At 42.9% G+C, this 21,703-nt stretch overlaps 1 protein-coding gene across 1 annotated transcript in view; it reads left to right on the forward strand.

Moving 5' to 3' along the window:
- Positions 1-21,703, forward strand: part of LOC126184369 (stAR-related lipid transfer protein 13) — a 681,898-nt gene that overhangs the window by 461,038 nt on the left and 199,157 nt on the right. The gene's annotated exons all lie outside the window — the stretch shown is intronic.

Genomic DNA, 21,703 nt, shown 5'->3' on the forward strand with positions numbered 1-21,703 from the left:
ATAGCGCAGCCTTTCCTCAGTATATCAACGTTCGAGTGACGGTTTTACTCCTCTGAACATTGACCAAACGGCACAGGATAATTCTGTCTTGTACACCGAAGTAATTTTGATAACGTTCATGTCAAACCAAAAGAACACAGCGCCATTAACTACGCTAGGATCATTGTTCGGTTCTTGGGGCGCCCTGCCATACGGCATTATTGTATGGTAGACACAGCAAACAATTGTTCGTTAATGAGAATTGATTGGACACGTGTGATTCAATCAGACAGGGCCCTCGGCCGAGGCCGAACTCGCTATATCGCGCCGTTGCTCTGGCTATTGACCCACAGGGAAAGTGGGAGGGGTTGTCGGTTCAGATGCCGGTTGTGAAAACACTCTCGTCGCTGGAATTCGGCTGGCAAGGGGTGAAGTTATGACGAGATACAACTTCCCAAACAAGCGACCAAACTTCCTATCGTTGCGATCTACCATCCCCCGGGAACAGGTTATCCTTGCAGGCGACGTCCCATATGGAAACTTAACTTTCTCAGATTCCTATCACACACACACTAAGAAAACAACAATCTACATCTCCATATATATACTCCGGAAGCCAATGTATAGCGATGTGACTTTCACAAATTCTTATCAGGGCGTCGTGTCGGAGGGGAAATCGTACAAATATTGGCCATCTTCTGCTTTAGTCCATTTGCGTGTTGAGCGAGGGAAAAATGACCAATCTGTATGCCTCGCTTCGCGCCGTAGGCTCTCTCATCTTATTCTCATGGTCCCTACGCGAGATATATGATGGTGGCACCAGCGCTGTCGCAATGTCTGCCTCTGATCTGGTTTTCTAAATTTATACAAAAGCTTTCGCGTGAACAACTTCGCCTTTTTTCCAAAGATTCCCATTTAAGATCCCCGAACGTCTCCGTTATATTTTTATATGGGTTATATAGAAACTGTTACGATCCAAGCAGCGCGTCTCTGAGTTAGTTCTATTTCTGCTGTCATGCGTACTTGACGATATTTTGATCGACAGTCCCAAGATTGGTTTGAAGCAACTGTTTAATCTCAAGCCGTTATCTCTCAAAAAACTCATCCAGCTCAAGGTTCGATTTTCGAGATATGTAATGAATTACTAATTCGTCAAATCGAATGGAACAAGAAGTTTACTGTTAACAGCCATTGTTTGTTTATATCGTCAAGGCGTTTCTAAGAATTAAACCTCCATTATCAGGTGGGTTTACATTTGTTAGTACGGCATATGTGTGCTGTGTTTCGACGTAGGGTAACCTGTGGCACTGCCTGGTGGAGAAATCAAAATTCTATTTCAGGACATAGTTTTGGGGAGCTTTTTGACTAAAAACTCTCTGTCTTCTTTTTTCTCTCCACTTCCATCCACTCCTTCATATTTTCCTAGAATTACTTTGGTTATTTACTCCCGGCCTCCATCTTCCGTTTCATATTTTCCAAGAATTAATTTAGTTATTTGCATGTTTCCGTTGATATTCCCCTAATGAACAATACCTTGCCTAACTCACAAAACTTAATAGATACACCGAAATAAAACCACCAGTTTGTACCCCATGTCAGCCTGGTATCACATACATCTGTCTGTATTATTAAGAATATATCTATCTGCGTATCTTTAACTCGGTATTAATGTGTTACTTCAGTATTTACGTAGTTTTTAACACGTAACATATGTCAGTTTAATAAACCCACAGCTCTAGTATATCCAAAACTTAACTCTCTTTCTCGCAATCCTTTTATCCCACATCTCTGAATCTCACCCAGAATTGTTATTCACGTATAATTTTACCATTGTTGGCAACATAATTATTGCATTTAAGTTTTGCAACATGTCACCTTATTATATAAATGAGTACGAAATATAAATTTTATAAGCTTGACAAAAAAGGATTTGTATACCATTTGAATTATTTATTCTAACGCATGTGTTCATCAGCTCAACCAAAGATCTCCCCTGACCTTTAAAACTTGTTCTGAAATATTAGCGTTTTATGCTACATATCTTTTGCACTTCGTGATAATTTCTGTTTTGCTTTTATGTTCTTTACAACTATCAGTTTCCAGACACCATCTTTCTTTACAAAATATGTTTTAGTTGTTTTATTTTCAGATTTACTTGAAGTTTTTAGACAAAAACCTCCCCAAAATCTTGTTCTGAAATAGCTTTATTGTTTTTCCGCTAGACAGTGCCACAGGTTATCCCGAAGTCCTAAGATAAAAAATACATGTCGTACTAACACACGTAAATCCACCCGATGGTCGATGTTTAAACCTTAGAAATGCGTTGATGATATAAGTAAACACACCGGTAACAGTAAACTTGATGTTTCATTCGATACCTATAACAGTCGCGGTAAAGCCTAACCTAAAATGTTCACATTTAAAATTTGTTAAATGAAAGATTTAGAAGGTTTATTTCTTAGTCGCTGTTGTAAGTTTTGAAAGCGAGATAAAGAGAGTCATTTCAGGAAAACTAAACATCTAATGTTCAACCATGCGCCTTATTAAATCTCAGTTCACGTTGTTACGATACGACGTATCGCTGCCACAGCAGTCACTAGCCTCTTTGGAAATAATTTTTTTTCCCCTGCAACTGTAAATCCAGAGTTTCTTGCTCTCTCATGTGCACTGAATTAAAAAATTTTGAAAACGGATGTCTTACCGGCCATTTTCTAGGTTGCACATCATTTCTTACCTCTAAAATTTTTATTACCATGCACTGAATGAGTATTTAATATGTCTGTTTTATACACACAGCGACTCTAAGGGACGAAATGACCTCATTTGCGTTGTTTGATCTTTTGTAAACATTCAGCGCTGCTGACGAGTTTAAAAAGCTTTCCAGCAATCTTCTTATGAACAAGATAGCTGACTTGTACACATTGTACACTGTGCTGCTACGTTGTTCTGATACGGAAAATATAGATCTGTTTTATTTACATTGACAGAGAAATGAAAGTCTAAATGAGTATTTTATAAACTAGTTGTTTCAAAATTTTTACTTACCCCTCTTCCCTGTCCAGTCACGCTGAACTGTTTCTATTTTCGTAACAATGTCTCACAAACTTTCGTAAATCACTCTATAAATTTTTCCTCCAGCTGCTCGTTACCCACTAAACATCTTCCGGATGTAGTTTAGTTACTTAAAAATCACACACCGACGACGACTGAAATATTTCTCGATATTCTGATTCCGTATTTAAATAGGTTCATTCAAGTGTTCTCCCGGCTGTGACACAAAACAAAATTAACCGCGGGTAAAAAGTTTGTTGTTTCATTTCACTTGAATGGAAAAATTTTCTGAAATGGAAAGTCTGGAGTCTACCAACTTTGCACACTCGAGGCTTCCTTAAAGCGCGTATTTTAATTTTTAATATTAAATGAAGCAGCTGACAATTGAGAATACTGAATAACGGTAAGCACTTCAGAATGTAGAGGGCATTTACTTGTAAAACTGTCCATTTCACTGTCAGGTTGTTTGAGATCTATGTCTGTCTTACGAAATTTGTAACATAATACACGTTTTCAACATCAATCAGTTGTATTGCCACAGCGTAACTCCTTTCGGTAGCCCATTGCCATGACCGGGTGTTAATGTTAGCGCAATGTTATTAGTACAGTCGTGAACATTTCTTAGACGCGCTATGTGAAATAAAGGGATACTGTCACCATATAGACGATAATGTTTCTCTAAATAACCTAAGTTGCACATTCATCTGAAATATCATCCTTCTCTGTGCCATTTGCGCTATGATTATATGAACATTTCTCTTCATCATTGCTGATACAATGTCGAGTGACTGATTAGGGATACCGGTAACAAATACCGGTAACAACATTAAATACAGCTTGCGCAGCGGACTGGGTAAACATTTTGTACGAATTGTATTTCTTTTAAGATTTTAGTCTCGCTGGATTTTTAAATGACGGTATGTTCGCAAACGACTGCACTAATCATAATTCCCACAACAATTGACAACATCAGTAAAGCATTTTTATTTATTATATTAATGTCGACAACTGCTTTGTTTTGAAGAACTTAACCACTTGAAACTGATTTGAAGGTTGAAATTTCAATTGCGGAAATTAAGCACTCGATGGCGAACATATTGCCCTTTTTTGTATAAAATAGTATGAGTCTTCACTCCCGCTCAAAGCCTAATCTGACTAAAATAAATAACTCAATTTTTTCGAGCCCCTTTCGAGTCCCCGAGCATCTCTCTTACACTTTAGGTGAATTCTGTCAGAGTATTAGGAACCTAGCACTGCCTCTCACGATTTCTTCGACATCTTCCGTCAGGCACATACCATAATAGTTCCAAGAAATGGAACAATACTCTGGGCTTGGTCGCAATAATCTTGCATTCAGTTACCTAACTAATTGCCCTGCACTTTAGCAGAATTTTCCTTCCTTCACAGCTACCGATCTCACTCACTGGCATTATTATCGTTTTGTAGTATTATTCCTAGTTACATAAACGATGAACAGGCCCAAGACGTTTGACACTAATCTTGTTACCTGATGCGATGGTTTCTGTTTATTTTATGCCATTGTCTTGCACTTTTCACATTTAAGATGATTATAGATATATGGGGCGTTAAACAATATTCCGTTTTAGGGCAGCGTATATGCAACACAGCGCGACTCCTATGCGGTTATATAAGCACCGACATGCAGGCAAGGGGTTTTTGTGGCCTTCGAACGGAAATTTTTTGATCGCTCCTTAAGCTGGTGATTTTCTTTGCCCTTTCCACCAAGCCAACATTTGCAGGAGGCATTAGAAACTTTGGTGACACAGAGAGTGCCGATGGCGCTCCCGAAGCAACTGCAGCCAATCCGTCCAATGTCATTTCCGACGTACCAGTAACAGGTACCAATTCATCTTGTGGTTCTAGGAATTTTTCGGTTGTAGAAGACAGAGAAACTTTGTCTTGGAGCACAATGGCTTGACGGACGTTATATTGAAATATCTCAGCTACTAGCACTTCCTCTTGTGGTGCTTTCGCTTGTGAGTCTATTTTCTATACCTGGGTTTACCCCACCTGGCGTTCTCGGTTTCGCCCCACAGTGCAAATTGAAGAAAACATGGTGTTGGAAAGTTAGATTCACGTTATGGTCATCATATTGAAATATACTGAAAAATATGCATAATCGAAATAATTACTTATCTATATCATAAAAGGTAACGTTTCTCTTCAAAACACTGCTCCAAGAAGCGCCAACATGAAGAAAATTCCAGTAAAAACATGAAAAAAGTCTAAAAGGAAAAGGAACAGGCCCCCAGGAATGGCTATTACCTTTATCTCCCCAAAATGGCGGCTGCTAGTAGTTCCGAGCGTTATTAGACCAATGCCAGCACTAATCACACATATCTGGAGATACCCAGTTTAACCCGCACACCTGGTTTTACTCAACTCTCCCCTACATCCGTGTGACGTTTTGCTCCTTGCGAGCATAATCTGTTAGCACCCCACAACAGCAGCCCCTAAAATAGCTCAGTACCACCTTGCCCAGTGATGGCTGGGACTTCGGCTTTTTTGGCGTGGTGACTCCACATGATTCCACTGCTTGCGTTACTCCTGTGTCTCGAAGTCATAGTAATGCATCTTGCACTCGTCCGTCATGACTGCATGCCTCAGTAAGTCATATGGTTTGACCTGATACAACTGTAACATCTCTACTGCTGCCACGATTCAGTTTGAATTGGTGTAAGTAGTCGCGGAACCCAGCGGGCGGCGACATTTGACATTTATAAAATGTCGTGCAAGATGATGAAAACTCATCCGTGATTGATTTTCACTTTTTACACTATTGTCTTGATTGTGATACGCCGGTCGTCGAGCACCGGAACTTTTATATCTCTTGCGATTCCCATTTCTTCACACAGAGACGGGTCCGCCACTTCCTTCTTCGTCATTCAGACTTGTCTAACTACAGTGGAAGCGTATGCGCCACTCAGCATTTCACATGACGGTTCACTGCTGCGGTACACTTCCACCAACTCGGCACTGATTGTTGCAGCGTTGTCCCCTTCAAACACAGAAATCGATATACCACACGAAAATTCACTTTATCAGTTGGCTGCGCTATTTTGTCTGAGCTCATCTAGCGGCGTGCTCGGGTACTGAGGCGCGGCTATTTCAGTGTATCTTCTCCCGCACAGGCCATGAAGGCCCAAAGGGACCGACCGTCGGCCGTGTCATCCTCAGCCCACAGGCGTCACTGGATGCGGATATGGAGGGACATGTGGTCACCACACCGCTCTCCCGGCCGTATGTCAGTTTCCTAGACCGGAGCCGCTACTTCTCAATCAAGTAGCTGCTCAGTTTGCCTCACAATGTCTGAGTGCACCCCGCTTGCCAACAGCGCTCGGCAGACCGGATTGTCACCATCCAAGTGCTAGCCCAGCCCGACAGCACTGAACCGGTGTTACCACTGCGGCAAGCCCGTTGGCTATTTCAATGTATACTAGGATTATAAACATGTGCCTGCAAACCATGAAAAAATTTGTTACGTAACTTTATTTTTAACTTTGACTATGACTCGTACATCGGGTGTGCTCTGCGTCGCTGGTTGCCTACGTTCTAGGAGTATTTCTGTTTCTATGCGGTAATTCCCGCTTGTCTCATGTCCTGTACAGCTTTCTGAGACGATTACCCCCTACCGTGATCAGCTATCCGGCACTATTCCCACAGAAATTTAGCACCTAACTACACTTTTTGTCGAGGGATGATAATGGGTACTAACTTTTCTGTTTTTAAGTTAACGAGAGATGAATATTTATTTACCATTCAAACAAATAGAACTCATGCATTTCTATGCGTTTTATACAAAACGAAGGGAAACGAGTAAATTGATGACGGGTGCCGCTAGTTTGTAAGCATGTGGCGCTACCGAGAGGGAAGACCATCTTGTTTAGTATATGGCTATCAAATATCCTGTATTACTACAGGGTGTTCGACAGTTATACACTGACGGGAAAAAATCGCAACACCAAAAAATTATTAATGTAGAGTAATGAAATTTCGGCTATACATTTGTATGGGTAACATATTTAAGTGATTAACAATGCAAGATCACAGGTTAATATAAACGCGAGATAAGCCATTGCAAATGTGAAATTCTGGTACATTGATATCCGGTGTGACCACCAGATTGTTTAATGCACACATGCAAACGTGCATGCCTTATGTTGTACAGGTGCCGGATGTCAGTTTGTGGGATGGAGATTCTTGCCTGTTGCACTTGGTCGGTCAATACAGGGACGGTTAATGCTTTTTGTGGGTGACGCTGTAGTTGTCCTCAGATCATGTCCTATATGTGCTCGCCTCGAGATAGATCTGGTGATCGAGCAGGCTATGGAAACGTGTCACACACTGTAGCATGTTGGTTACAATAGCAGTATGTGGGCGAGCGCTATCCTGTTGGAGAACATGCTGTTCATGAATGGCAACACAACATTTCGAATCACCAGATTGACGTAAAAATTTGTAGTCAGGGTGCTTGGGATAACCACAAGAGTGTGTCACACGCACCATAGACCATAACTCCAAATACAGGTCCAGTGTTCCTAGCACACAGACAGGTTGGTTGCAGATACTCAACTGGCTTTCTTCCAACCAACACACGACCATCACTGGCACAGAAGTAAAAACCGTTTTTATCAGAAAACAAAACAAACCCCTACCCTACCCTCCAGGTTCGCAGGAAAGCTTCTGTAAAGTTTGGAAGGTAGGAGACGAGGTATTGGCAGAAGTAAAGCTGTGAGGACGGGGCGTGAGTCGTGCTTGGGTAGCTCAGTTGGTAAAGCATTTGCCCGCGAAAGGTAAAGGTCCCGAGTTCGAGTCTCGGTCCGGCACACAGTTTTAATCTGCTGGAGTATGACTGTAATAAAAATAAAATGGAGGTGGATGGGGCATGCAGCCAGGCACAGATGAACCGACGTAGTTCCTTAGTGGATTCCAAAAGACAGGAAGGGAACGGTATGACTACTTGATGAGAAGTGCGTAGATTATATCAGAAAATTTGCAGCTCAGCATACTTGAGTATCGCTGAAGACCGTAAAGCACGATAATGGTTAGTAGAGACTTGTATCTAGCAGTTGGTGTAAAACTATATTCTAACAAATGCACTATCTGATCAAAAGTATCCAGATACCTGTTAGTGGACATTCATATGGTGTATGCCCACCCTTCGCCCTTATGATGGCTTGAACTCTGCTGGAGACACTTTCAGTGAGGTGTCTGAGTGTCTGTGGAGTAATGGCAGCCCATTCTTCCTCAAGACCCGAAACGAGAGGAGGTAGTAATTTCAGACGCTGGGGTCTGCAGCGAGGTGGACGTTCCGACTCATCCCAAAGATCTTCCATTGGGTTCAAGTCGGGCGTGTGGGCAAGTCAGTCCATTGCAGAAGTGTTATCTTCCTCAAACCACAGTTGCTGCTTGGGGACAGGGCGAACAGTCGTGCTGGTGCAAATAATCCACGTCTCCGTACTATTAATCTATAGTACACAGTAGGCAATGCTGTGAAATGTGCTCATATCCTTCCTCATGTAGTGTTTTATGAATCGCAGTAAGGTGACCACACCCTCACCACGAAAAATGCCTACTTACCGTAACACCACCTCCTCCATATTTAACTGTAGACAGCAGATAACGTTGTCCAGGCATTCGCCAGACCCAAACCATTCCATCGGATTACAACAGCGTATAGTGTGATCCGCTGTCCAGTCGTGTCGCTCCTTACATCACCTCAAGCGCCATTTAGCACTAGCCACAGGAATGTGTGGCTCGTAAGGAGCTGCTGGACCACTGTACTCCATTATTTTTAACTCCCTACGCACGGTTGTTGTACTAGCTAGATGCTGGTAGCACTTTAGAACTTCGGAGTGACTCCTACTGATTTCATGCGATTTTTTTCAACCACCCTTCCAATGCTCGGCGATCCCTTTCAGTCTGGTTTACATGTGATAGTTCCTTCGCATTTTCACTTGACAATCACAGCACCAACAGTCGAGTTGGCACCTTTAGAAGGACCGAAATGTCCCTGATGGATTTCGTACTCAGGCAATATCCAATGACTAGTTCACGGTAGAAGTCACTGAACTGTCCTGTCCGATCCATTCCGCTGTTACTGCTTCTCTACTAACAACACAATTTTCCCCACCTCCATTTACACTAGCGGGTCCGCCTCTCGTTACATCTAGTCGTCAGTTCCGGACTACATAGGGACGTTCGTGAACTTTTCATCACATAGTGTATTACAATAGAACGATTTAGTGACAAAAGAAATGTTTTAACTACACTACTGGCCATAAAAATTGCTACACCACGAAGATGACATGCTACAGACGCGAAATTTAACCGGCAGGAAGAAGATGCTGTGATATGCAAACGATTAGCTTTCCACTGCATTCACACAAGGTTGGCGCCGGTGGCGACACCTACAACGTGCTGACATGAGGAAAGTTTCCAACCGATTTCTCATACACAAACAGCAGTTGACCGGCGTTGCCTACTGAAACGTTGTTGTGATGCCTCGTGTACGGAGGATAAATGCGTACCATAACGTTTCCGACTTTGATAAAGGTCGGATTGTAGCTTATCGCGTTTGTGGTTTATCGTATCGCGACATTGCTGCTCGCGTTGGTCGAGATCCAATGACTGTTAGCAGAATATGGAATCGGTAGGTTCAGGAGGGTAATACGGAACGCCGTGCTGGATCCCAACGGCCTCGTATCACTAGCAGTCGAGATGACAGGCATCTTATCCGCATGGCTGTAACGGATCGTGCAGCCACGTCTCCATCCCTGAGCAACAGATGGGGACGTTTGCAAGACAACAACCATCTGCACGAACAGTTCGACGACGTTTGCAGCAGCATGGACTAGCAGCTCGGAGACCATGGCTGCGGTTACCCTTGACGCCGCATCACAGACAGGATCATCTGCGATGGTGTACTCAACGACGAACCTGGGTGCACGAATGGCAAATTTTCATTTTTTCGGATGAATCCAGGTTCTGTTTACAGCATCATGATGGTCGCATCCGTGTTTGGCGACATCGCGGTCAACGCACGTTGGAAGCGTGTATTGAATCCTGAATCAGGCATGGATGTGTGTGATGTCCTTAGGTTAGTTAGGTTTAACTAGTTCTAAGTTCTAGGGGACTAATGACCTCAGAAGTTGAGTCCCATAGTGCTCAGAGCCATTTGAACCATTTGAAGCGTGTATTCGTCATCGCCATACTAGCGTATCACCCGGCGTGATGGTATGGGGTGCCATTGAATTCACGTCTCGGTCACCTCTTGTTCACATTGACGGCTCTTTGAACAGTGGACGTTACATTTCAGATGTGTTACGACCCGTGGCTCTACCCTTCATTCGATCCCTCCGAAACCCTACATTTCATCAGGATAATGCACGACCGCATGTTGCAGGTCCTGTACGGGCCTTTCTAGATGCAGAAAATGTTCGACTGCTGCCCTGGACAGCACATTCTCCAGATCTCTCACCAACTGAAAATGTCTGGTCAATGGTGGCCGAGCAACTGGATCGTCACAATAGGCCAGTCACTACTCTTGATGAACTGTGGTATCGTGTTGAAGCTGCATGGGCAGCTGTACCTGTACACGCCATCCAATCTCTGTTTGACCCAATGCCCAGGCGTATCAAGGCCGTTATTACGGCCAGAGGTGGTTGTTCTGGGTACTGATTTCTCGGGATCTATGCACTCAAATTGCGTGAAAATGTAATCACATGTCAGTTATAGTATAATATATTTTCCAATGAATACCCGTTTATCATCTTCATTTCTTCTTGGTGTAGCAATTTTAATGGCCAGTACTGTAGTTCAAGGTAATAACTAAACAGAAATTTTCGTTTTTATTCTTGAGAATATCGATTTCTCTCCACCCCCTTATTCTCCATAAGGCACTGGGCGCTGCGTGTCGACGGGCAATCTGTATGCCTCTGCACTCGCCCTAATTTTTCTTATCTAGTTCTCACAATCTCAATGAGAGGTACACAACGTCGGGAGCAGAACTATCGCACAGTCTTCTATCGTTGTTGTGGAACTGACCACAGCTAACCAAGATGCACTACGGTGACAGCAGAGCTACCTCACACTCGTATTCGAAAACCGGTCCTCCAAGTTTAACCAACGGGGTTTCGTAAGAAAGATTTCCGTTTCAGTTCCCCCTGCATATTTGTTACGCGCTCGAAAGAGTTTATCTGACGGGATATAACGTAGCCGCGCGTATCAGGATTCGTGTGATGTCTGCTGTCATGCCTGCTTCCTAAACTGGATCCCTACTCTAGAATCGGTCACACTGGCTTTTGTATCCCGCCTGGTAAGCGGCGCGCGTGTGTGCTCCTGTGAACTGCTTCTGCAAAATACGCCGAGAGTGAAGGACGCGAGTAGGAGTAGGAAAAGGTGAAGTACTTCGGTACTGCGTGTAAATTTAAAGCACCTTTACTATAGGAAGAATGTTGTTGTTGTGGTCTTCAGTCCTGAGACTGGTTTGATGCAGCTCTCCATGCTACTCTATCCTGTGCAAGCTTCTTCATCTCCCAGTACCTACTGCAACCTACATCCTTCTGAATTTGCTTAGTTTATTCATCTCTTGGTCTCCCCCTACGATTTTTACCCTCCACGCTGCCCTTCAATACTAAATTGGTGATCCCTTGATGCCTCAGAACATGTCCTACCATCCGATCCCTTCTTCTAGTCAAGTTGTGCCACAAACTTCTCTTCTCCCCAATCCTATTCAATACTTCCTCATTAGTTATGTGATCTACCCATCTAATCTTCAGCATTCTTCTGTAGCACCACGTTTCGAAAGCTTCTATTCTCTTCTTGTCCAAACTATTTACCGTCCATGTTTCACTTCCATACATGGCTACACTCCATACAAATACTTTCAGAAATGACTTCCTGACACTTAAATCTATACTCGATGTTAACAAATTTCTCTTCTTCAGAAACGCTTTCCTTGCCATTGCCAGTCTACATTTTATATCCTCTCTACTTCGACCATCATCAGTTATTTTGCTCCCCAAATAGCAAAACTCCTTTACTACTTTAAATGTCTCATTTCCTAATCTAATACCCTCAACATCACCCGACTTAATTCGACTACATTCCATTATCCTCGTTTTGCTTTTTTTGATGTTCATCTTATATCCTCCTTTCAAGACACTGTCCATTCCGTTCAACTGCTCTTCCAAGTCCTTTGCTGTCTCTGACAGAATTACAATGTCATCGGCGAACCTCAACGTTTTTATTTCTTCTCCATGGATTTTCATACCTACTCCGAATTTTTCTTTTGTTTCCTTTACTGCTTGCTCAATATACAGATTGAATAACATCGGGGAGAGGCTACAACCCTGTCTTACTCCCTTCCCAACCACTGCTTCCCTTTCATGTCCCTCGACTCTTATAACTGCCATCTGCTTTCTGTACAAATTGTAAATAGCCTTTCGCTCCCTGTATTTTACCCCTGCCACCTTTAGAATTTGAAAGAGAGTATTCCAGTTAACATTGTCAAAAGCTTACTCTAAGTCTATAAATGCTAGAAACGTACACTCCTGGAAATTGAAATAAGAACACCGTGAATTCATTGTCCCAGGAAGGGGAAACTTTATTGACACATTCCTGGGGTCAGATACATCACATGATCACACTGACAGAACCACAGGCACATAGACACAGGCAACAGAGCATGCACAATGTCGGCACTAGTACAGTGTATATCCACCTTTCGCAGCAATGCAGGCTGCTATTCTCCCATGAAGACGATCGTAGAGATGCTGGATGTAGTCCTGTGGAACGGCTTGCCATGCCATTTCCACCTGGCGCCTCAGTTGGACCAGCGTTCGTGCTGGACGTGCAGACCGCGTGAGACGACGCTTCATCCAGTCCCAAACATGCTCAATGGGGGACAGATCCGGAGATCTTGCTGGCCAGGGTAGTTGACTTACACCTTCTAGAGCACGTTGGGTGGCACGGGATACATGCGGACGTGCATTGTCCTGTTGGAACAGCAAGTTCCCTTGCCGGTCTAGGAATGGTAGAACGATGGGTTCGATGACGGTTTGGATGTACCGTGCACTATTCAGTGTCCCCTCGACGATCACCAGTGGTGTACGGCCAGTGTAGGAGATCGCTCCCCACACCATGATGCCGGGTGTTGGCCCTGTGTGCCTCGGTCGTATGCAGTCCTGATTGTGGCGCTCACCTGCACGGCGCCAAACACGCATACGACCATCATTGGCACCAAGGCAGAAGCGACTCTCATCGCTGAAGACGACACGTCTCCATTCGTCCCTCCATTCACGCCTGTCGCGACACCACTGGAGGCGGGCTGCACGATGTTGGGGCGTGAGCGGAAGACGGCCTAACGGTGTGCGGGACCGTAGCCCAGCTTCATGGAGACGGTTGCGAATGGTCCTCGCCGATACCCCAGGAGCAACAGTGTCCCTAATTTGCTGGGAAGTGGCGGTGCGGTCCCCTGCGGCACTGCGTAGGATCCTACGGTCCTGGCGTGCATCCGTGCGTCGCTGTGGTCCGGTCCCAGGTCGACGGGCACGTGCACCTTCCGCCGACCACTGGCGACAACATCGATGTACTGTGGAGACCTCACGCCCCACGTGTTGAGCAATTCGGCGGTACGTCCACCCGGCCTCCCGCATGCCCACTATACGCCCTCGCTCAAAGTCCGTCAACTGCACATACGGTTCACGTCCACGCTGTCGCGGCATGCTACCAGTGTTAAAGACTGCGATGGAGCTCCGTATGCCCCGGCAAACTGGCTGACACTGACGGCGGCGGTGCACAAATGCTGCGCAGCTAGCGCCATTCGACGGCCAACACCGCAGTTCCTGGTGTGTCCGCTGTGCCGTGCGTGTGATCATTGCTTGTACAGCCCTCTCGCAGTGTCCGGAGCAAGTATGGTGGGTCTGACACATCGGTGTCAATGTGTTCTTTTTTCCATTTCCAGGAGTGTACGTTTGCCTTTCCTTAATCTTTCTTCTAAGATAAGTCGTAAGGTCAGTATTGCCTCACGTGTTCCAGTATTTCTACGGAATCCAAACTGATCTTCCCCGAGGTCGACTTCTACTAGTTTTTCCATTCGTCTGTAAAGAATTCGTGTTAGTATTTTGCAGCTGTGGCTTATTAAACTGATTGTTCGGTAATTTTCACATCTGTCAACACCTGCTTTCTTTGGGATTGGAATTATTATATTCTTCTTGAAGTCTGAGGGTATTTCGCCTGTTTCATACATCTTGCTCACCAGATGGTAGAGTTTTGTCAGGACTGGCTCTCCCAAGGCCGTCAGTAGTTCCAATGGAATGTGGTCTACTCCGGGGGCCTTGTTTCGACTCAGGTCTTTCAGTGCTCTGTCAGACTCTTCACGCAGTATCGTATCTTCCATTTCATCTTCATCTACATCCTCTTCCATTTCCATAATATTGTCCTCAAGTGCATCGCCCTTGTATAGACCCTCTATATACTCCTTCCACCTTTCTGCTTTCCCTTCTTTGCTTAGAACATGGTTTCCATCTGAGCTCTTGATGTTCATACAAGTGGTTCTCTTATCTCCAAAGGTCTCTTTAATTTTCCTGTAGGAAGTATCTATCTTACCCCTAGTGAGATAAGCCTCTACATCCTTACATTTGTCCTCTAGCCATCCCTGCTTAGCCATTTTGCACTTCCTGTCGATCTCATTTTTGAGACGTTTGTATTCCTTTTTGCCTGCTTCATTTACTGCATTTTTATATTTTCTCCTTTCATCAATTAAAATCAGTATTTCTTCTGTTACCCAAGGATTTCTACTAGCCCTCGTCTTTTTACCTACTTGATCCTCTGCTGCCCTCACTACTTCATCCCTCAAAGCTACCCATTCTTCTTCTACTGTATTTCTTTCCCCCATTCCTGTCAATTGTTCCCTTATGCTCTCCCTTAAACTCTGTACAACCTCTGGTTCTTTCAGTTTATCCAGGTCCCATCTCCTTAAATTCCCACCTTTTTGTAGTTTCTTCAGTTTTAATCTACAGGTCATAACCAATAGATTGTGGTCAGAGCTCCACATCTGCCCCTGGAAATGTCTTACAATTTAAAACCTGGTTCCTAAATCTCTGTCTTACCATTATATAATCTATCTGATACCTTTTAGTATCTCCAGGGTTCTTCCATGTATACAACCTTCTATCATGATTCTTAAACCAAGTGTTAGCTATGATTAAGTTGTGCTCTGTGCAAAATTGTACCAGGCGGCTTCCTCTTTCATTTCTTAGCCCCAATCCATATTCACCTACTACGTTTCCTTCTCTCCCTTTTCCTACACTCGAATTCCAGTCACCCATGACTATTAAATTTTCGTCTCCCTTCACTATCTGAATAATTTCTTTTATTTCATCATACATTTCTTCAATTTCTTCGTCATCTGCAGAGCTAGTTGGCATATAAACTTGTACTACTGTAGTAGGCGTGGGCTTCGTATCTATCTTGGCCACAATAATGCGTTCACTATGCTGTTTGTAGTAGCTTACCCGCATTCCTATTTTCCTATTCATTATTAAACCTACTCCTGCATTACCCCTATTTGATTTTGTGTTTATAACCCTGTATTCACCTGACCAGAAGTCTTGTTCCTCCTGCCACCGAACTTCACTAATTCCCACTATATCTAACTTTAACCTATCCATTTCCCTTTTTAAATTTTCTAACCTACCTGCCCGATTAAGGGATCTGACATTCCACGCTCCGATCCGTAGAACGCCAGTTTTCTTTTTCTGATAACGACATCCTATTGAGTAGTCCCCGCCCGGAGATCCGAATGGGGGACTATTTTACCTCCGGAATATTTTACCCAAGAGGACGCTATCATCATTTAATCATACAGTAAAGCTGCATGCCCTCGGGAAAAATTACGGCCGTAGTTTCCCCTTGCTTTCAGCCGTTCGCAGTACCAGCACAGCAAGGCCGTTTTGGTTATTGTTACAAGGCCAGATCAGTCAATCATCCAGACTGTTGCCCTTGCAACTACTGAAAAGGCTGCTGCCCCTCTTCAGGAACCACACGTTTGTCTGGCCTCTGAACAGATACCCCTCCGTTGTGGTTGTACCTACGGTACGGCTATCTGTATCGCTGAGGCACGCAAGCCTCCCCACCAACGGCAAGGTCCATGGTTCATGGGGGGGGGGGGGGGGGATAGGAAGAATATGAATACATAAATTGTAACTTAACTTTGGCTGGGATGAGCACGTAGGTGCGAAGCTGTACTTCAGTCAAATCTAACATCGGCTAGAAGTTACAAAGGCAAAATCTGTAGTGGCTCGTCCACTATGAAATAGAATCAATGTTGCTAGGTCGTCTCCTCGGAATCAAATGGGCTGAGCGGCGCTCGTAGAGCTGCACAGCGCCGGCTTGAGGGTGCTGTCGTCGGTGTCGGTGTCGTAGTGCCAACCTAGCAGAGCGCACCTGCGTAGTGGCATCGTAGCTATCGATACCACACTGGCCTCCTACGATATTTCCTTTACTGATGCACCCCACTTTCACGGAACCATTCCAGGTAATGCAAGTCTGCCTTTCGCCTTTCCCACTGTTGATTCTAGATGTTCGTGCTATTTCATATCGCTTTTTCAAAAATGGCTCTGAGCACTATGGGACTTAACATATGAGGTCATCAGTCCCCTAGAACTTAGAACTACTTAAACCTAACTAACCTAAGGACATCACACACATCCATGCCCGAGGCAGGATTCGAACCTGTGACCGTAGCGGTCGCGCGGTTCCAGACTGAAGCGCCTAGAACCGCTCGGCCACACCGGCCGGCTATCGCTTTTTAGTACTACTTCTAAATGTTAAAAAGACATGACGTGCCCCAGAAGTTTACTGACCGTCTTCTAATCTTATACTATAGGTTTCTTTCCCGTTTTCAAGGGAATTGTCGTGTTTTATTCAATGCTAGTGAGAGTTGTAATTGATGAAACTAATTCGCAATCTTGCCGAAGTCTTCCTACATTTCCTTACAACCGTCCAACGACGATACATTCCTGTACACAACAGAATCATCGGCGAAGTATTTGGTAGTCTTGTTGCTCCGTTAAGATCATTACGAGGTCCATCCCATACCGGATGTAATATAACATACTGATGCATCTGCAAATATAAATACTTTAAGGCCTCACATTTTACCTAAAAAATAATGAATTTCATTCATTTCAAAAATTTTGAAATATTTTGACTGAAAAGGCCTTCTGCCACTCTTGCCTGCAAGCGGTAGTCACGTCCTTTCTTCCAAACTTCCAACAATCAATACTTTTATGGCCTTCAAAGAAATGTGTCATTCTTTCTACGCGTCGAATAAGGTTACAGCATGACGAGACACAGAATATGCTGCAATAGCTTTTTTGTTATTGAAACGCGACGTAACGTTTCATACAAGTAAAACATGCAGGAAGAGAGCGCAGTCATCAGTTATCTTGAAATCCATATACGGTTCTCAAACACTATCCTTAATGCTAATAGACACATATATTTCAGCCAGAAATTCATATTGATTTTAATGCATGTTTCACGGTCACTACGGCAACATATAATATATATTCATTTATAGTAAACAAGAAATTTTCCGTTCCATTGGGGCAGGGTGGTGAAGTAACCGGTTTTGATTTCTTTCAAAATAAAAGCAGTCTTGGTTGCAAAGTTATTTAATATCAGTCACACGTTTTACCCTTGTGGGGTATCACCAGATTATGTAAAAGTAGCTGGATATGTAAGTCATCCTTCATAAAGCCATATAAAATGGAAAATGGACGTCAAAGTAAACTGCTTATGTAACTAATCCGTTATGAAAACATGTAAAATGGAGAGTGGACATTAAGCACATCAGCTGATTCTCCTATTGCAGCACAGAATAGGGCCACGCTTACATAATAAACGCGGTATGAGCCGTACACCGCACGATGTCCGTTTACTATCAAAATTGACAGCTATTTTCCGTAATAATATTTAGTTTCATCATTACTTTGCGCGGGACCGGATTAGAGATGGAATAAATTTAGGGAACGATTTTATGAAGAAAATAATAATACCTGTAAAGAAGAAGAGAACAAGCAGTAATGTTTTATCAATGAGATTTAATTACTCAAAACTAAAGATACATGCAGCTTTGGCAGGCAAGGATGAATACATAATGGTACTTTGCAGTGGCTGCATGTGATATTAATTCTTATCTCTTGTTGTGAAGTGATGCATTTCCTGCATCGCTTGCTCGTGCACTTTACGGAGGATGATTCCCTACCACCTGTAGCCTCGCATCGTCTAGAACTCCAATACCTCCGCTTTCCTTTTTGCGAGAAAAGCCTGCCGCTCCCTCCTTTTTATCTTTCATCTAACTGAAAGCTGCCGTACTAGAGGAAGACAGAAAGACACTTGATCACATTGAGCACCATTATTACAGTTACACGTAATGAAAGTGTTCTCTGTTGACCTCTAGAAAAAAAGATAAAAGACAATGTACGATTTATAGACTTTCTGCTAACGGCGTACCATTTTTTTACCTCATCAAATCGATCACAAACTCTCATCACAGCACTGGTCTCTCCGACAAATAAATAAGTAAAAAATACAGTCCTTTACGTGCATTGGCTGCAAGACAAAACTACAGACCACTTCAAGAGTTATTTTCCAATTAATATACGTGCAGAACGTATAAATATAGAAAATAACGCAATAAAAGGAATATTTTCACTGTCCTTATCTCACAGAAAGATCAATGTGTGTTAGTGGAAACTACCTCTACAGAATGTACTCGATACAACATGGTAAATTCAAAGGGAAACCGGAGCTTTAGACGGCATACAATGGACCTGTTGAATTTATGTAGTTCTTAATCACAACAAAAATTTACAGCCCCCACAGAGAAATGGGACATTGCTGTTCCTATGGGCACGGGGAAACAAATACTTTCGTGGGACGCTTATTTCCCAATAACCATGTCACCTGCAATTATTTTCGGGTAAACATAAGCCAAAGCTGGATCTTTATTACACTCTAACTTCTCCAGAAAACAATTCCACTGTGAGGATATTTAGGGCGCTGATCTGTTTGTAAATATGGGAGAAGGGATAGTGCACGGCAATCAGTGTTGAAAAGTCTGATAAATCGGGGTTGTTGGTGCACTGAAAGCAGTCACCCGAAATAGGTAGGGAAACATCGCGCTGACATTATATTCTCTCACTGACTGTTTCAAAAATTAACGATAATTCGTTGACGTCAGAAAAAAGCTTTCAAAGCGATTTCATTAAGCTTCCATTCGTTACAAGGTAGAGGTAACTTATTTACCGGTTTGGCGTATTGCATTACGGGGCCATATGTGGCAGATAATTGTTATTGACCTCTGTTTCGGCGTCTGTATGCCGCAAATACACGACGTGGCCTCGATACGATGTATGTACGCGAATTCCGAGTAATGTCGCTCTCTGCTTCCATACATGTACTCCGGTAACTTTGCTCAGCGTAGGCTGTAATGCCCCGCAGGAACGCTCAGTTTAATCATGGAAAAAAGCGCGGATCCACAGTTGAATGACTGCCACAATTATTTATTACTCTTCTAAATTAGTCCACTTAATTACTATAGGATTTGTTTAGTGCAGACCACGTGCAGTTTTTCGTCTAGTCCATGCGAAATCTGATTAAGGTATCTGTCTTGAACCCTCCTGCCGTCGACGGGTCCTTAAACGTTATCAAGAAACAAATAGTCGTAAGTTACGAGTCTTGTTCGTAATACTGTAACTATTATACAACCACTGGACATGGATTGTAAGCTATTCACGAAACATGTAATGTGGATTTGCATTTTTATACGTGCCCTGCTCATTCGCAGGCTACGCATCCATATTTACATTATCTATAGTACAGTGTTCCTCACGATGTAAATTTTTTCTACCCAAATTCCTTTACAGGTAAACGTTGTGGCCGACTGGAAATGGAACCCGGACTCCTCTCTCTCACTGACAATGTTCTTACCATACGAGATTTCGTAGAACGCCTCACTCACATTTTTAATCCAACGCTACCCCTCGCCTGTGGATACATCTGTAATTTATACAATGATAAAAAATTGAATTGAAAGTCTACAGATACTTCTTCTGGCTGATTATTTCGACTACTGCTCGAGATACAGATTTCAGATGGCCCAGGTAGTGCGGAGAAGTCACGATTCCTGTATCTGTTGAGTGGTTCTCGACTAGTGTGAGAAAAGAATGTCCAGGGCATTGAAACAGGTATCGAGCTGCTGCGTATGGTGACTGGCTACGATTGCTGAAGGCTGGACATTAAGCAACTAGTACCTATTGAAGCACCATATCCAGTTTCCGTCGTACAAACTACGCCCCCGAATATCCATCTGTTCTGCTTCCCCTGTAAAGTTTAGCTCTTACTTTATTTCTTTCGGAGTGTTTCCCCGAAATACACGTCTCTGTTTTAACTAATAGTCACAATATTTAATATCTACGTAATTAATGTGGCTTCTCTGTATAACCAACTAATAAGTATATTAGCTGATTTATTAGCTACATATTCTACTTTTTTAATGTGTTATTATCATTAATCAAAATGTTATGAATTAAAACACTTGTAGAGAAACAGGCAAAAATGTTACAGACAGTGATTTTCGTAACATGTGGTTCTCGTAACATTAGTTACTGAGGCCAATTGCAGATAGCACCAACAATCAAACGCTGATATGAAAGCCTATTTATCACTGTCACGTGGCACTTGAGCTTTAGATGACGTGCAATGGGAGCGTACTGCTTGTAGATACAAAAGAACTTTTACCAGAATTTAAAAATTAGGGACTGTAACCACTTAGCATAATCACTGTGTCATTACCCACATGGATACCGAGAAGGACGCAGCCGAAAGCTCGTGGCTGTTGGGAGTCCGAGAAGATTTTATTCAGTCATGTCTCCACCAGACGATTATTCATACAGCCATTTAGGTGGTCACAGGGACGAAACTTAACATTAGGAAGATACTAACAATTTGCTTTACTTGGATTATTTTTGCTGTAGAAATTTTTATATAATGTTATGCTTGGCAAAATGTTTAACCAAATATTAGTACAAAAGTATGAAAGTATATTTTGAGTATCTGGTACCGAACGACTCATCCCTGTGTAGTCAGGTGAATTATAATTTTCCCTTTTGCAGTCATCCCGTCTGTAAGTACATTTGTTACTGAATAGATTGAAAAATCAGCCAACCAATTGCAAATAAAGGTTTATTAGCCCTCGACCATGGTTTCGATATTTCTAAAAATATCTTCTTCAGAAGTAGTGGCCCTAAAAATGTATACACCAGTTACAAAATTACTTTTACAAACATAATAAAATATCAGTAGAAACATATTTGTGAGATAAACGTATTCACTTGTTGCATCACATGATGGCACAATAGATTAGATGAAGCCGAGCGGCTCTTGTCATAAACAAAATTGACAAACTAAGAATTATAGCAAGCCGTGGCTTTAGATAGCACCAGATTACATATATCATACTTCAGAATGAATACGCAGCATTTTATAATAAAGAAAGTATGAAATTCCCTCTACAACGCTACTAAAAATATAATAGATTTACTGGTATACATAATGTAAATCTGTAAATCTATTACAGGTA

This window comes from Schistocerca cancellata, chromosome 4, assembly GCF_023864275.1.
Source record: "Schistocerca cancellata isolate TAMUIC-IGC-003103 chromosome 4, iqSchCanc2.1, whole genome shotgun sequence".
Lineage (NCBI taxonomy): Eukaryota > Metazoa > Arthropoda > Insecta > Orthoptera > Acrididae > Schistocerca > Schistocerca cancellata.